This window comes from Acartia tonsa, chromosome 2, assembly GCF_053477335.1.
Source record: "Acartia tonsa isolate MP-2025a chromosome 2, ASM5347733v1, whole genome shotgun sequence".
In the NCBI taxonomy this organism is placed as follows: domain Eukaryota; kingdom Metazoa; phylum Arthropoda; class Copepoda; order Calanoida; family Acartiidae; genus Acartia; species Acartia tonsa.
The window spans coordinates 36,632,630-36,649,193 of record NC_137261.1 but is presented as its reverse complement, the minus strand read 5'-3'; the positions used below and the strand labels follow the sequence as shown (position 1 = coordinate 36,649,193).

The following is a 16,564-nucleotide window of genomic DNA, read 5'->3' as shown; positions in this document are numbered from 1 at the left end:
CCTCTGGGAGGGTGTCAAAATGTTCGTCCATAGGCTTGAACTTTTTGATTTCATTGAAAGAGTATTTAAATATTTCAGTTCTTTTGTCTGAAATTCTTTCAAGCTTGCAACTGTTAGGGCTTACATCCAAAACTCTATAGGGTGAAATATGATAGATAGGAGTAAGGTTGGGGTTAACACCAGGTGTAATAGTGTGATTTCTAACCAAGACAAGATCTCCTATATCAAATTGTTTGTGTATGCGGGTTTTGTTAATATACTTTAGTCTTGCCTCCCTTCCCTTTTCAATAGCTTTTGCTGAAATGTCCAAGTTTTCTTGTATACCGTCCGAGAGGTCTTGCACATAGGCTTCTGTGCGAGCTATTTCAGGGTGATATTCATCCGGTTTTATTGCTCCAAAGAACAATTTAGACAGGGAGCTACGTGTCCCGAATAATAATTCCATGGGTGAAAATCCAGTTTTTGGTATTTTAGTGCAATTATATTGTCGGACTATTAACGGTAGTAGATATACCCATGAGGTTTTTGAGTCTTGCGCCAAAATTTTAATGATTGGCCATTTTATTACTTTGTTGCTAGCTTCCACCAATCCTTTAGAGGGTGAAAAGTACGCAGTAGAATACAAAACTCGGATGCCAATAGAAGCAAAGAATATCAAATTTTGCTTTTCTAAAAATGATTTTGCATTGTCGCACAATATTTGTCTGGGGGAGAAATTAGGATAGAAATAAAACATGAATTTGTTTATAAATTCACGGGATGTGAGTGATTTCATGGGATATGCAAGAATCATTCCTGTTAGTTGGCAGACTATAGTGAGGATATGATTATAACTACGATATGGGGGCAAGGATTGTATATAGTCAATACTTACACATTCAAAAGGTCTTGAAATTGTACTATAAGTTCCTACTTGTTCTAATTTTGTAGATGAATTTTGAAGTTGACAATTTAAACAAGATCTAGTGTAATTTCTAACATATTTCTTAAGGTTAGGGTGGAAGAAATTTTGCATATTCAAAAGCATTTTAATTTCTCCACTATGTACTAACAAAAGATGAGTATAGCATACTAATACTGGTAATAGTTTGGTTGGGAGATAAACCTTTAAATCTCCTTTTATTTTTGTAAACAGAATCGTGTCTTTAAGTTCGTAGTTCTGTCTTTTATAAGTGTAGGTGTTTGATTTAGAGGTTAGACAACGTGTGTAAATGTTAGAGTATTCATCTTTTTGGTTTGCAATTATATTTTCTATGCTAATCCTTTCTTTTAGGATTTCCAAAGGTCTTAGTACTTTGCCTATAACTCTATGTTCTGCGGCAAGTGAATTTATGGTGATTTTGGGTTTTTGTTGCTTTGGCTGTGGGGGTTGTTCATCATAACCCAAATAGTCGGGGTTATCCATAATGAACTGTGTCCATTCTTCAATAGTCCAAACTTTATATTGGGGTAAGTTATCTTCAAACCCAGATTTAACAAATTTAGGTAGGGCTACCTTTTTAATGCTTGGTAAAGTAGCCTTATATGCCCTTGTTAAGAAATCTGCCAAATTGTCTTCTCCTCTCAAGAAAGACATTGTTAGCTTCGGTATTAGAGTTAACAGAGTGGTATTCCACCTTTTCAACTTATTAACGGCTGTTAATGCTTTAGGATTGAAGAGATAATAAGCACACTTTGCGTCTGTTAACAAAGTACATTCACAGCTTGGACCTATTAGAGTTCTAAACGAGTTTGCTGCATAAATAATTCCTAGGATTTCAATGTCTATGATATGTAATCTTGACTCAGCAACGGTAATTTTCTTTGAGGTATATGCGATAATTTCAAACATAGATGCTAAAGATTTTAAATTAAAGCTATTGGTTGATGAAACCATTGCGGGTCTTACTATGTGTTGCTCTTTGTGTCCATATAGTAAAAATACAAAAGGGGGTTTTGTTTTGTCTGAACAGTGTTGAGTGACAGGTTTGGCACCCTCTATATTTGTGATAACTATCACAGGACGGTACATAGCTACACTAAGAGCTTCAAATATGAGTTGTTGCGGATCTAGATATACATATCCATGCTCTAGTTTGCGAATAAATTCTAAGAATTTATCCCTATCATTATTAAATACAAATTGAATATACTTTTGTCTCAACATCGTAAAACGTATAATTTTTGATGCTCTTTGCAGGATGGTGGTCAAAGGTGTTTGAACTTTATTTAGTTCTAAAAGCAATTGTAAAGATATCCCGAGACTATTGTGTACAGTGTCTTCAGGATAGCCCAAAGTTTTACTAGCCAAATATTCAAACTCGGGTGGTCCATCTTCAGACATACGCTTAGCATAATCCTTAATGTTTTCACCTTCATTCTGCAAAGGTAGGGGTAAAATTGGTAACCTATTATCATAAATAACATGGTGTACAGGATCATCGAAGTTTAGCCCAGGGGGTAGGGTTTTAGCCTGTAATTCTGGTGTCACTATTTGCGCTAAGACTGCTGAATATGAGCCAGTTGAGGTGCCGGCTGCATCTGATAAGATAATCTTAGGTGCCGATAAGTTAACTAATTTGCTAAAAATTGGTCCTGAAGCTAAAGCTTTCTTAATGTCTTCGAATGCTTGTCTTTGTTCTGGAGTTGGGACAAAAGTTTTACCTAATCTAGTAGATGTAAGTGAAGTTAGAATATGTGTAGGAGCCATAATATCAAATCTTAAATGTTTATGCATACTTTGTAGTACTCCCATAAAAGATCTCATTATAGTAATATCAGTAGGCATGGGAATATTTAGAAGTTTTTGTACTCGCCTTTGATCTACACAGCAATAATTATGTGAAATGAAGAATCCAAAGAAATTTACCCTACTTTTAAAAAGTTGTGATTTCTTTAAACTAATCTTTCCTTTATGCGTGTGTATTCTCCCCATAACTTTCTTCAAAATCTTAAAATGTATATTCAATGATTCTGATCTAGTTTTAGCTAGTTCAGTTGAGACAATGAAATCATCATAAATGTGTTGGACTTCTGGGATAGGTGAGTATACCATTTTAGCTAAATCACCATCCATTACAACATTACCATTATCATCATAAACCAATTCCCAGTGTAATATCTTTTCCATAAAGCGTGATAGACTTTCAGGTGAAGTCTTAATGCCAGTGGGTAAGGATGCGTGTCTAAAAGCTCCTAATGGGGTTGCAAACAATGTTAGGTCTCTGCAAGAAGGTTCTAGCGTTATACTATGAAAAGCGTTAGCCATGTCACTACTACTATGCACAAATTTATCCCTTAGTGACTGAATCAAATTTTCTGCTGTGGGTAGCAGTGCAGGTTCAGACTGCAGACAAGGATTCAATTGTTGAAAATTTACAATTAAACGAGGACAGCTCCCCTGATCCGACTTTGGAATCAGATAAGCTGGGCTTGCATAGTTGTTATAGGAATCCCCATCCAAATTAGCTCTTTCAATGGTGCCGTTCTTTAACAAAAACTCTAAGATAGATTGCATTTGCATTTTCTCTACGGGTGATAAATAATATAATTTCTTATGCTGGGGTAAAGTTTGACCAGGTTTTAGTCTAATTGTATAATTGCCCAGATATTTACTCATGTTACCTCTATCAGTAGAATGTGTAGATATGATATCAGGGTAAGATTTTAGGAATATGTCTTCTATATAATGTCTTACCTCTGGTGGATAGTCTGACAGCACCACAAGATCCTCTGGTTTAACAAACTGGTCCTTTGGCACACTATAGCCAGTAGGTTCTGTTACATAGTCCATGAGGTTATCAGATTCAGCTATATGTTTTAAGCCAAGTTCAATAACGTCGTCACTATTCTCAAAGAGTTTATTCTTTTCAGGATCTGGTGTAGTTAGAATTTCATCAATATTAGAACGGTAGTCAGATAAGGCTACTCCTGGTACTGGAGTGTCATTGTTTATAGCTGTAGGATTCGGTATATATCCATCAGCTAAAGGAAAAGATCGTTCTACCAGATTGATGGCGCTGTATTTTGGTAGCTATAAGAGTTGAACTGAGTGGTTTCTGGTGTCTAGTGAGATCTGATTGATGGCTGGAGCCGTAGCTTTTTCTGCGTGTCGCTCCAGGGCTTGTACAATCTCATCTAGCTCAGTTGTCACAGATACATTGTGTAGGAACGATTGCGTGAAATCAAAGTCTGTGGTGATCTCCTTGACTACAAATTGGTTGCTTGGTTCCAAGTATCCGGTGATAACAGTGTTAGTGATTGTATGTTCAGTGACATTTGTTATCATTGCTCTTCCACTAAGTTGTCCTCGGTTGTTGACAGTCAGTTGCGTTTGTCCAGGTTGAATTTTGATTCCTCCATTTCTATCATTGGCAATGTGGTCATCGCTGAGAATGACTTTTGTTCCAGGAGCTAAGTTGAAGAAATGGTTGATGTTCATTTCTATAGTCTGAGTTTCATTAGGATCAATTTTGTCTATTGTCCCTGTGCAGAGTTGTAACTCATAATCAGAACAGAACAGGCTATCTAGTACTCTCCCAGGATGGAACATAGAGTATAGATATGGTGCTGGCGGGTGGTTGTCCGCAACGAAAGTCAACCCTAATTGGAGATCTCTAATGCCATTCATTCCGATGATCATAGGTGTGACATTCTTGTGTTCTTATGTCCCTTTAGCTTTAAAACTAAGTCTTATTTCCAACAAGTAGAGTTAATGTTTTGGCTCACATTGGCTTGTTGTTAGGCTGTGCGCCTTTTATATATATACAAATTCAACATTTAACGTTCAATTAATAGTATTAACGATCTCGAAGTTTTATTATGTGCCAATATACAGCTTATGTCCAAACTATATTAACTAAGATGTTAAATTGTCAGAAAACTTCTTACTATCATAATGTTTTTCAAATACTGTAAAATAAAAATTTATGTTCTGTTTTCAAAATTGATTTAATTTTATATTTTCACCAAAGAGAAATATTTGTCAAAATTTTTATACCTTTTCTAAAGATTATTTACTTTTTGTTAAAAATAAATATAGAGATTTTAAGTAGCATATACATTGTTATTTACTGATTTAGTATTTGTTGTGTACAATTCCCGTTTACGTAGCTACTCTATAAGTATTACTGTCTGTTCCTTAATTTAGTTAGATACATAATTAAAGCGTTATTTTTACAAGGTGCTTAAACTAGCTTACATTCATTTGATTTATGATAACTTTCATAAATAACAAAATTTCTTGCTATGTTCTTTTTGATATCTCAACTATGATTTATGCGATTAATTTCCTATCGTTTTCAATAATTACATAGAGATATATGAGAATATAAGTATTTTACATCAATACACATATGTACAAGAGGTTTTATCATATGCAAAACTTTTATATCGTTAGGATACGTCCGTACGTCATTGTTAGAAATCAGATTATAAGAATCAGTTTTAATCTAGTTTACTCTTCGTGGATAGTGGGGAGAGTACAATGTCCAGAAATGAGGAGGACTGTGTCTCTCAGATTCTCTATTTGGCGTGCTACTGCCCGTAATTCGTCTGTTATAGTCTGTCGGCTTCTATACTCTTGCTGTCTATACCGTATAACCAAACGGTTGTATGCGTCTCTATAAGTGTTTCTAAGTATACGACAATGCAAGTATCGTACAATACGACTAGGTTGGCTGATTCCACAACTAATTTTAAACAATAACATTTCTTTAATCATCGTAAGCAAGTTATAACAATATTCTACTAGGTTTGCGAAGGTCTCATGTAGAATTCGTTGTGATCTAGGCATAGGCTTTCGGAATCTAGTTTGCATTTTATAACTTTTGTAAAATATTCTGTTAAGACTTACGTGTTATGTGATAACTGTAGTACTTCACAAGGTTGGTGATTTCCTCACTTGTGGATATGTTATAGTAAACTGACTCAATTTCAGGATAAAATTTAAGTTATCGTTATTGTTTACTACTACTAAAATTCTGAGTGGGCGTTTCCTGTCCGAAGTTATAATTAAAGTTTTTGACATATTTTTTGTATGTAGAGTGGTTATAGTTTCTAATAACTAATCAACTCATCACAATTCAAGGCGTATATATATAGGTTGCCTATTAGTACTGCTATGTTTGTACACTTTGTACAATTTGTATTAAATGTTTTAAATAGTTTTTGTGTATATGTTAGGGTGCATATTTAACATTTGTAACATTCGTATTTTTGTACGATCTGTATCAATCGTTTGACTCTGTTTGCCTATACAGAATCAAAACTCTCTATATGCAATTTTTTTTATGTAAGTGTTTTTGAAGGGATCGACTTTTTAGTCGACGTATATTGCATATAGTTGGTCTCCCCTGCTGAAGAGAAAAGATGTATATTTTACCACTGGATATATAACCTTGAGTGGGAAAATTTACATGAATATGATAACTTAGTTATCAGATTAGAATAACATATTATCATATTGTTCACAAGTTTACAGGGTAAATGGAAATGTAAATTATGGTTGTGAACTTGTGCCATTCCGAAATCTGACATGTCTATCATTTATTTTCCTAAGTCGTCGACCTCCGGTAATAAATACGGAATCGAGTGTCATGTCCTCATCGGCACTTGAGTCCTCTATGTCCGAATCAGAGTCTAATGGTTTCTTATTTTGTGACGCTTCTTTTCGTGTTTCTAAGGGTGAGTGTGCGCGTATTCCTGGTTGTGGATCCTTTGAATTAACCGGGAATATAAGCGGAAGTGTGTCATTTTTAACTAATGTGGCTATCTCTTGATTTGTGAGTTTATTATAAGGCTTTGTAATAATATCCCTTATTTCCTCTGGGAGGGTGTCAAAATGTTCGTCCATAGGCTTGAACTTTTTGATTTCGTTGAAAGAGTATTTAAATATTTCAGTTCTTTTGTCTGAAATTCTTTCAAGCTTGCAACTGTTAGGGCTTACATCCAAAACTCTATAGGGTGAAATATGATAGATAGGAGTAAGGTTGGGGTTAACACCAGGTGTAATAGTGTGATTTCTAACCAAGACAAGATCTCCTATATCAAATTGTTTGTGTATGCGGGTTTTGTTAATATACTTTAGTCTTGCCTCCCTTCCCTTTTCAATAGCTTTTGCTGAAATGTCCAAGTTTTCTTGTATACCGTCCGAGAGGTCTTGCACATAGGCTTCTGTGCGAGCTATTTCAGGGTGATATTCATCCGGTTTTATTGCTCCAAAGAACAATTTAGACAGGGAGCTACGTGTCCCGAATAATAATTCCATGGGTGAAAATCCAGTTTTTGGTATTTTAGTGCAATTATATTGTCGGACTATTAACGGTAGTAGATATACCCATGAGGTTTTTGAGTCTTGCGCCAAAATTTTAATGATTGGCCATTTTATTACTTTGTTGCTAGCTTCCACCAATCCTTTAGAGGGTGAAAAGTACGCAGTAGAATACAAAACTCGGATGCCAATAGAAGCAAAGAATATCAAATTTTGCTTTTCTAAAAATGATTTTGCATTGTCGCACAATATTTGTCTGGGGGAGAAATTAGGATAGAAATAAAACATGAATTTGTTTATAAATTCACGGGATGTGAGTGATTTCATGGGATATGCAAGAATCATTCCTGTTAGTTGGCAGACTATAGTGAGGATATGATTATAACTACGATATGGGGGCAAGGATTGTATATAGTCAATACTTACACATTCAAAAGGTCTTGAAATTGTACTATAAGTTCCTACTTGTTCTAATTTTGTAGATGAATTTTGAAGTTGACAATTTAAACAAGATCTAGTGTAATTTCTAACATATTTCTTAAGGTTAGGGTGGAAGAAATTTTGCATATTCAAAAGCATTTTAATTTCTCCACTATGTACTAACAAAAGATGAGTATAGCATACTAATACTGGTAATAGTTTGGTTGGGAGATAAACCTTTAAATCTCCTTTTATTTTTGTAAACAGAATCGTGTCTTTAAGTTCGTAGTTCTGTCTTTTATAAGTGTAGGTGTTTGATTTAGAGGTTAGACAACGTGTGTAAATGTTAGAGTATTCATCTTTTTGGTTTGCAATTATATTTTCTATGCTAATCCTTTCTTTTAGGATTTCCAAAGGTCTTAGTACTTTGCCTATAACTCTATGTTCTGCGGCAAGTGAATTTATGGTGATTTTGGGTTTTTGTTGCTTTGGCTGTGGGGGTTGTTCATCATAACCCAAATAGTCGGGGTTATCCATAATGAACTGTGTCCATTCTTCAATAGTCCAAACTTTATATTGGGGTAAGTTATCTTCAAACCCAGATTTAACAAATTTAGGTAGGGCTACCTTTTTAATGCTTGGTAAAGTAGCCTTATATGCCCTTGTTAAGAAATCTGCCAAATTGTCTTCTCCTCTCAAGAAAGACATTGTTAGCTTCGGTATTAGAGTTAACAGAGTGGTATTCCACCTTTTCAACTTATTGACGGCTGTTAATGCTTTAGGATTGAAGAGATAATAAGCACACTTTGCGTCTGTTAACAAAGTACATTCACAGCTTGGACCTATTAGAGTTCTAAACGAGTTTGCTGCATAAATAATTCCTAGGATTTCAATGTCTATGATATGTAATCTTGACTCAGCAACGGTAATTTTCTTTGAGGTATATGCGATAATTTCAAACATAGATGCTAAAGATTTTAAATTAAAGCTATTGGTTGATGAAACCATTGCGGGTCTTACTATGTGTTGCTCTTTGTGTCCATATAGTAAAAATACAAAAGGGGGTTTTGTTTTGTCTGAACAGTGTTGAGTGACAGGTTTGGCACCCTCTATATTTGTGATAACTATCACAGGACGGTACATAGCTACACTAAGAGCTTCAAATATGAGTTGTTGCGGATCTAGATATACATATCCATGCTCTAGTTTGCGAATAAATTCTAAGAATTTATCCCTATCATTATTAAATACAAATTGAATATACTTTTGTCTCAACATCGTAAAACGTATAATTTTTGATGCTCTTTGCAGGATGGTGGTCAAAGGTGTTTGAACTTTATTTAGTTCTAAAAGCAATTGTAAAGATATCCCGAGACTATTGTGTACAGTGTCTTCAGGATAGCCCAAAGTTTTACTAGCCAAATATTCAAACTCGGGTGGTCCATCTTCAGACATACGCTTAGCATAATCCTTAATGTTTTCACCTTCATTCTGCAAAGGTAGGGGTAAAATTGGTAACCTATTATCATAAATAACATGGTGTACAGGATCATCGAAGTTTAGCCCAGGGGGTAGGGTTTTAGCCTGTAATTCTGGTGTCACTATTTGCGCTAAGACTGCTGAATATGAGCCAGTTGAGGTGCCGGCTGCATCTGATAAGATAATCTTAGGTGCCGATAAGTTAACTAATTTGCTAAAAATTGGTCCTGAAGCTAAAGCTTTCTTAATGTCTTCGAATGCTTGTCTTTGTTCTGGAGTTGGGACAAAAGTTTTACCTAATCTAGTAGATGTAAGTGAAGTTAGAATATGTGTAGGAGCCATAATATCAAATCTTAAATGTTTATGCATACTTTGTAGTACTCCCATAAAAGATCTCATTATAGTAATATCAGTAGGCATGGGAATATTTAGAAGTTTTTGTACTCGCCTTTGATCTACACAGCAATAATTATGTGAAATGAAGAATCCAAAGAAATTTACCCTACTTTTAAAAAGTTGTGATTTCTTTAAACTAATCTTTCCTTTATGCGTGTGTATTCTCCCCATAACTTTCTTCAAAATCTTAAAATGTATATTCAATGATTCTGATCTAGTTTTAGCTAGTTCAGTTGAGACAATGAAATCATCATAAATGTGTTGGACTTCTGGGATAGGTGAGTATACCATTTTAGCTAAATCACCGTCCATTACAACATTACCATTATCATCATAAACCAATTCCCAGTGTAATATCTTTTCCATAAAGCGTGATAGACTTTCAGGTGAAGTCTTAATGCCAGTGGGTAAGGATGCGTGTCTAAAAGCTCCTAATGGGGTTGCAAACAATGTTAGGTCTCTGCAAGAAGGTTCTAGCGTTATACTATGAAAAGCGTTAGCCATGTCACTACTACTATGCACAAATTTATCCCTTAGTGACTGAATCAAATTTTCTGCTGTGGGTAGCAGTGCAGGTTCAGACTGCAGACAAGGATTCAATTGTTGAAAATTTACAATTAAACGAGGACAGCTCCCCTGATCCGACTTTGGAATCAGATAAGCTGGGCTTGCATAGTTGTTATAGGAATCCCCATCCAAATTAGCTCTTTCAATGGTGCCGTTCTTTAACAAAAACTCTAAGATAGATTGCATTTGCATTTTCTCTACGGGTGATAAATAATATAATTTCTTATGCTGGGGTAAAGTTTGACCAGGTTTTAGTCTAATTGTATAATTGCCCAGATATTTACTCATGTTACCTCTATCAGTAGAATGTGTAGATATGATATCAGGGTAAGATTTTAGGAATATGTCTTCTATATAATGTCTTACCTCTGGTGGATAGTCTGACAGCACCACAAGATCCTCTGGTTTAACAAACTGGTCCTTTGGCACACTATAGCCAGTAGGTTCTGTTACATAGTCCATGAGGTTATCAGATTCAGCTATATGTTTTAAGCCAAGTTCAATAACGTCGTCACTATTCTCAAAGAGTTTATTCTTTTCAGGATCTGGTGTAGTTAGAATTTCATCAATATTAGAACGGTAGTCAGATAAGGCTACTCCTGGTACTGGAGTGTCATTGTTTATAGCTGTAGGATTCGGTATATATCCATCAGCTAAAGGAAAAGATCGTTCTACCAGATTGATGGCGCTGTATTTTGGTAGCTATAAGAGTTGAACTGAGTGGTTTCTGGTGTCTAGTGAGATCTGATTGATGGCTGGAGCCGTAGCTTTTTCTGCGTGTCGCTCCAGGGCTTGTACAATCTCATCTAGCTCAGTTGTCACAGATACATTGTGTAGGAACGATTGCGTGAAATCAAAGTCTGTGGTGATCTCCTTGACTACAAATTGGTTGCTTGGTTCCAAGTATCCGGTGATAACAGTGTTAGTGATTGTATGTTCAGTGACATTTGTTATCATTGCTCTTCCACTAAGTTGTCCTCGGTTGTTGACAGTCAGTTGCGTTTGTCCAGGTTGAATTTTGATTCCTCCATTTCTATCATTGGCAATGTGGTCATCGCTGAGAATGACTTTTGTTCCAGGAGCTAAGTTGAAGAAATGGTTGATGTTCATTTCTATAGTCTGAGTTTCATTAGGATCAATTTTGTCTATTGTCCCTGTGCAGAGTTGTAACTCATAATCAGAACAGAACAGGCTATCTAGTACTCTCCCAGGATGGAACATAGAGTATAGATATGGTGCTGGCGGGTGGTTGTCCGCAACGAAAGTCAACCCTAATTGGAGATCTCTAATGCCATTCATTCCGATGATCATAGGTGTGACATTCTTGTGTTCCTCAGGTACAATCATAAATGGTACTGGTCTATAGATGCCTGAGAATTGTTTGAGACGAATCATGAGAGTTATTTCTCCAGCTACTGGGATTTTGTGTCCAGAATAGCTGACAAGAACCATGTCACTCTTTTCCAGATGGTTCTTAACCTCATTTTGTTGTACTCCAAATAACATACCAAAATAGCTGGTTGACATGATATTTCTGTCTGCTGCTGAGTCAAATAAAGCTGTCATGTATACATCGTAGTTTCCATTTGACATACAGCCGGAGCAGTTCAGGTACATTTTCCTATTTTCATCCATGATAGCTGCAGAACTATCTACCGCTAAAATCTTGGGGTCATTAGGATCCATTCGAACGGTGATAGCGTTAACCCTACTTGTTCTGCCACGCTCTTTGGATTGTCCATTGGCTTTGGCGTCAACCCATTCTTCATATGCCTGTTTAAACACACCACCAGGTCTTACTTTACCACTATGGTACAGTTCCATCATTGCTGGTCGTCCAGGGCATAGGTGTTGAGCGTGGTATAGGTCTTTGCCATACTTCTTGTGACAGCTTGGGCAGTATCCGGATGTTAGTGCTGTTTGATATTGTCGTCCTTGGTCATCGCACAGTAGTCTGCATCCATCTGATATTTTGTGTGAATTTTGACCACATGCACCACAGTAGCGCTTATTGGATGTTCCATAGGAGATATGATAATCTTGTTTGGTGTTCTTTTGTGGTTGTCTATCTCTATTATCCCTGTTTTCTCTGTTGTAGGTTTTAGGATAGGCTGGTTTAGCAGTAACTTCTCTAACTGTTGGCCTTTTATAATAGCTCGACGTAGCGGCAACTTTAGCAGGCTGTTTGTCTCTATTCATTCTTGTATCCCTGTCATGTGAGTAGTTGGTGTTGTTTGTCTTTTTATGAAGCGACAAATCTCCATTGTAACTGGCTGATACACCATTCTGCTGTAGGTCCAGATCTAGGTCTTCAGTTCTAGGATACATGGAAGCGGTCAACTCATGATATGTAGGGGATCTTCCAAGATCATGTGTGAGATTGTGATGGTTTTCAGATGCTATATTGCGGCTATTTGTTGGTAAGCTACGTTTGAGTGCCTCCACTGCAGTTATGTTGAATACATTCTGTCTTTCCTTCTTGTCTGTATAATGAACAGCGGCTCTGCTGGCAAGATTCTGAATTGTACTGACAAGCTTAGGGAATGACATGGCTTTGGTTCCCTTAAAGGCTATCAGCTTAGCTTGAGCTTCCTGTGGGCTGATGAGTATATCATACTGTAGCAGTAAGCTATTATAGACACTTTCAATAGATAGTCCAAGATTGAAACTCTGCTGGATAGTAGTATATGCTTCGCCAGTTGTGGTTCTAAGCATAAAGGTTTCAAATTCTGATCTTGAGAGGTTACATAACTCCTGAGCAGTGTTCATCTCTGATAGGTAATCAGTAATGTAGGGTGGTTTGCCGTCTCCTTTGAAGCAATGCTTGAGAGGGAAGGTTCCATTGGCTAACTTAAGCTTTTGATCGTTGCTTAGGGTGCTCTTGCTTGCATAGCTGCTTGGTGGTTTAATTCCAGTTTGGTTGGTGAAGTTACTGAAGTGTCGTTGAGTGCGTTTGTCATTCTCCTCCTGTACAATACGCTGGGCCTCTAACTCAACTTCACGTCTTTGTTCCTCTTTGTATTCCCTCATACTCTGTGTGTAGTTGGTACAGAAGTTCCTCATCATTTCTGAGTCCACACGTAGGTTGGGGTTACAAAGTCTTATTGTATCCAGGAATTGTGGGAACAGGAAATTTCCCAGAGGATCTGATAGTGTTGCTCTAACATATCGATCTCTGATCAGTGCATCTGGTGAGTCCTCGCGCATGGGTATGGATCTTACAGATTCCGTATCTGGTTCTGGCGTCTTGGTTCTCTTACCATTCTGTTCTGGTTCCTCCTGGTTGGGCATTGGTTCCTCTCTTCGTGTATCATCTCCTGCAGAAGCTGCATCAGCTGACGGAGTTCTTCTTCCAGGCGTCGTCGAGCGTCCTCGACGTGGAGTGTTCGCCTTTTCAGCGTTGTCATCTTTCTTACTTTTATTAAATAATGGCATTACAGCTAGCTTAAAGCTTTTAAACTTTCTATGAGTTCTTTAAAGAAGCTTATGAGGTGTTGTACTATTTTAGGATTTAAATAGCAAAGGTACAAGAAGAAACTGACTAATGCGCCTAACGTTAAAACAATCAAAAGTTGTTTACAATAACAAATTTTTCTTTTAAAGTTGTTAAATATAGATGAGTATGTATTGTCTACTTCACCTACAGTTGTTTCTACGTCGTGAATGCTTGCGTGTGAGCTTGGAATCTTATTCTGGAGTGTGCGCTAATGCACTCTTATCCTTAATTAAGCTCAACTGTAGAAACACTTCTACTTAGATTTATTCTATATTTGCTTATAAAGCTAATGTGGGTTGGTTAGCTGTACAAATTAGCTATAAAGTTAAATAGAATGTTAAGGTTTGCAGCGAAGTTAATTTGGGTATGCTAATATACTATCACAAATTAACTGTTATTTGCTTAGGCGTCGACTTTTCCTAGCAAATGTTATTGTTGAGAAAAACAGCAATTTATAATCCTTGTTGAATTCTTACTCCACTCTAAGGATATGTAGCTTACAATCTGCTTATTCCTGTAAGGCTTTATGAATATAACTTACTAAGGTTCACTCCCAAAGGATCGTCTATATTCTAATAGTATTGCAACGGTTTTGCCTGAATATCAAAGATCTCGCACCCAATACTTATAGTTGTATTAGGGTATGCCTACCAATCCTACTAAGTATTATTCGCGAATTATTATGGGGCTTCACTTGTGATTTCAATCCTTATAACTATATTATTGAGACTCAATTTAGATTGTCCTATATATATATGAATATAATCAGTTTGTTTTCAAGGTTATTATAGACCGGATGTGCTCCACTTAATTAGTGAGAACACAATATTCTATGTGTCTTACTGAAGTGTGATATCCTACGCAAGGTGATCAATCTATACGCTGGAAGTTGTCAATCAAACTCTTTAAAGTAGACTACAAGGTTGGTGTTATTGCTTGGTCAAATATTATTGAAAATCAAATTAGCTGAATTAGTGCACTTTTTTTCTAAAAAAAGGTAACAATTTTAGATTATAAAGATTATGAACTATATGTACACACTTTATTTTACTTGGTTATAGACTTTATGCTAATAATCCTAAGTAAAATTAAATTTTCTCAATGGTATAAAAAGAAAATGTTCTTTCTTTGTTTTAATCCGGATGTTTATAAAGACAGTAGAGTACTTCCAATATTACTTGCTACTTCTTTTAGAGACGTCCCAAGACTCCCAAGATAGGCTGCTGCAACCTTTTGCTGCGTTTGGTTACTAGAACTTTGTCTCTTATAAGTGTGCTTTTAAATTACATATAGGGCTTAGGTTGTTGACTATACTTTTAAATCACTAATATTCACTATCACTAATGATTGATGGTTTATAACTCTTCTCAAGTTATCTGTTGAATTCTGGCGGCACATGAAATAGAAATTTTAGCATTAGCAAAGCAAGTAAAAATTTAGTTTTCATGTCCTACTTATTGTTGAGTGAACCGTTTATTGTATTTATGTATATGTTTGTAAAGAACATACAAACAAAAATTTTCTAAGTTAAGATTGAATTAAAAACTTTCTAAGTCAAAATAAAATAGAATCACTCTAAGTCCAAAGTTGGAAAATTTTGACTAAGTCCAAAAAGTTTCTAATGAAATTATTCTAAGTACAAAATCAATAAATTCTGGCTTAGGAAAAAAAATTCTGAAAATATCTTAAGTACAAAATTAACAAAGAACCACGTACATCTTAGTTTTGAAATATATATTTTCCCTAACAGGCATAGAAGAGTTGAGTATAGAGGGTTATCCGTACTTATTTTTCGTGAAGATTTAATATCTGAAGCCAGATTTTACAAAGGAGTTGCTGTTATCGAGATATAAGGGGTAGTAAATAGCCCCTAAGTAAAAAAATAATGATACCGAGAAAAAGCCTTTTCATTTTCACAAGAATAAACGCTTAGTGTAAAAATAATAAAATCAATTTTATTGATTAAAAAAATATTATTATATTTTGGGTATTTTACAAAAAGCCTTTTAATAATATTGCCAAGGAATATAGAGAGATATTTGTTTACATTATACAAACAGCTGTTTTATGTTTGTTTATATTATGCAAAACATATGTTTCATATCTAATATGAAATACCTGGACAATGTAATACTTAATATGAAGGGGTATAATAGAAGCAAAATATACACTGTATATCTTATATGATTGACTACGATTAAAGAGGCTTTTAAGGACACTTGACAGAAGGGGTGGAGTCAACCCTAAACTTTACATTAGTTTTAAAAGAAACGGTTGTAAGAGTTAGTTTTTAAGGGACAATTTCTCTTTGGGAGGTTGAGGAATCCTCTCTCAAAAGTTCTTAACCTACAATTTATCTACAAGAAGCTTTATTATGACCATATGGTCCGATGGTTAACACGATCATTCGGTTCACACAGACAGACTAACAATCAATCATTCTGTTAGATAGCAAATGAGTTCGATATACACAAGATCTTATTTAGGTTAATCTCTGAGCCAAATCTTGCTTAATTTTTGTGCATGATTATATTTTCACTAGCCCTTTAGACAACCAACTCTGTGATTGCACAACTTTTGTCTGGAAGTCCTTACTTTACATGGTAATGAGTTGCAGCTGTTTTGGGCCAAGGCATTCCCCTGTTCTAACTATTCATATCACGCACTTCACAGAGCAGCAGTAGGAACCTTGTAACATCTTTGGCAATGACGCAGCAAGATTACTTTTTGGTTTGTTATAGGAAATCTCGAATGAGCTCTTTATTTTAACAAAGCTAAGTCCTAGGATAGCATATGACTTGTTTACTTAAACATTAAAAACTTGAAGTTAAAAAAAAGTAAAGTTTATTGAGAGGGTAATTTTATTTTAGGGACGATTTCTCTTGAGGTGATGGTACCCTGCCCAAATTGTTTTAAACCTTCCCAGGTCCCGTCTGAAGCTACACTCTATAGAACCA

General features: G+C 35.7%; 1 protein-coding gene across 1 annotated transcript in view; it reads left to right on the top strand.

The window, feature by feature from the left end:
* The window catches only part of LOC145312530 (uncharacterized), a 50,678-nt gene that overhangs the window by 10,688 nt on the left and 23,426 nt on the right, over positions 1 to 16,564 (top strand). The gene's annotated exons all lie outside the window — the stretch shown is intronic.